Source organism: Meleagris gallopavo, chromosome 2 (assembly GCF_000146605.3).
Source record: "Meleagris gallopavo isolate NT-WF06-2002-E0010 breed Aviagen turkey brand Nicholas breeding stock chromosome 2, Turkey_5.1, whole genome shotgun sequence".
NCBI lineage: Eukaryota > Metazoa > Chordata > Aves > Galliformes > Phasianidae > Meleagris > Meleagris gallopavo.
The window spans coordinates 27,422,995-27,424,983 of record NC_015012.2 but is presented as its reverse complement, the minus strand read 5'-3'; positions in this window follow the sequence as shown (position 1 = coordinate 27,424,983).

The window sequence follows — 1,989 nt, the reverse complement described above, 5'->3', positions numbered from 1 at the left end:
CAGGCTTTTCACTGCTGTTACTGCAATGAGTTTCAATGCTGCTTTTGTAAGCTACCTTTTGTTCTCTGACTTTAAAGTCCACGAAGAAGTCCTCTGAGAGAACCTGTGTCTCAGGCTGGTGTTTCTTGCTGAAAATGTCTAAGGATTTTATGTAGGTTCTTAAAACTGCTGAAAATTTAGTCTATAAAATATAGGTAATTCAATATAAAAAAAATTTTAGACACAGTGTAAAAAGGTGTGTTGAAAGCAAAATTACTTTTTTCTTTGAAGGAATCTGACTCCAATTCAAGACTGTTTGATAACCAATGTACTCCGAGGTCTCCAGTATTTTCTGCTGTTCAAACTGACAGAAAGAATACAGTAGCAAAGATCAAGGTAAGGATTCCTTTAATTTTACTATTAGTTCTACTGAACTGAAAATGCGTCTTCACAGCCTAATAGTTTGTTCTAAAACTTCCAATATAACAACGTACCTGCTAGCAAGAGAAAATTGCTTTCTTACTCATCTTTATCAGAGCTGAGATGAAATATATGCAGGCTCCCTATGACCGGTGTGGTTGCAACTTGCTTAATAAGAAGCCAAGCTACTCAAAAAACCCACTTTATTTTCCTCTGGAATGCTAAAAATGTAAGTTTTACAATACAAATTGCAGCCTTTTTAGGTAAAGTCACGAGATACAGTCTCATTTCATTGCTTGTGTGGATGAGTCCACTAATTCAGCAGCTTCCTGCCCTTCGAATAGAAAAAGTTTTTTAACTTAGAAACCTGAAAAAGTTTTAACTAAGCTTGTTTCTTTACTTGTTTTAGTTATAGGTGTTATTTGACACTAGACTACTCAAGAATAGTCAGCTTCCCTTCACAGCCCACATTTTGGTTACTTTTCCTGTTGAGTGCCCGTAACTTGTCTGCTGTGTGGTATCTTACATGTCTAAGAATGAACTTGCATTCCCTGTCTTCATGGCACTTTTAAGAACTGTACCTGTCTACTTTACAGAGCTTCTAAAACCTTAACATCTGGAGGTACTTTAATTCCTTAGGTGCTGTCATTAGAACTGGCTAAAAGATTCAAAAGTCAGGGAAGATGCTTTTGTTCTTTCATGTACAGCCCTGCTTGTTTCTTTCCCATAGACAATGAGAATTAATATCAGAAGCTTCTTTGCAAAGCACAAGTACTGTGTGTGTTATACGATAGTGACATCTTGTGGTCATTCTCATAGTTTCTATGTTAAAGATTTAAATTCCAGCTTCATTCTGAAAGACTGGTTTATGGAAAACTAGTGCTTGCTCATTAGAATAACACTTTGCCTGCTTCTCTTCAACGAAACTAAGCCATGAACTAAAATCATCTTGAGATCAGAGTTGTGTGACTATTTTTAGTAATGTTTAATATGGTTTGCTTAAAGAATAAGTTTGTGCATTAAAGATATTTGGAGAATTAATGTATTAAGTATTGGGGAATTCGTGGTATGTGGGGATGCTGAGGTAGTATGAATGTCATTTGAGCATACTTTCAGGATGCTGTGTTGCCCAAAGAGCACCAATTTCTGCTGGAAGTTAACAATGAATGTAATGTTACTCAAAAGCAAGCTGCTAAAAGAGATTTTGTCCTCCATATTTCCTTAGCTGTGCATTTGCTCTGCTACCTTTATGAGCTGGCAACAGAAAAAATCAGTGAGACAAGAAAACTGATCTGAAAAAAAAAGTAACTCGGCAATAAAACCCAAGAGGTCATATTTGGATTGGTTAGTTTGGCTCACTCACAAGCTCTTGTGAGTCCTTTCAGTGGAGGTACAACTGGAACAAATTACTACTAGTGAAGCTATGAGGTGGAGATGAAGAATGCTGCTACTGGCTCAGTTTCTCCTTAGTTTGCCTGCTGGAAGTTAAAAGAAGGAAGATCTTTGCTTACCGTAGAATATAATGAAATGAATAGTGAGTTCTGGGTATATCATAGAAGAATTTGATCACCAAAAAAAAAAATCTGATTT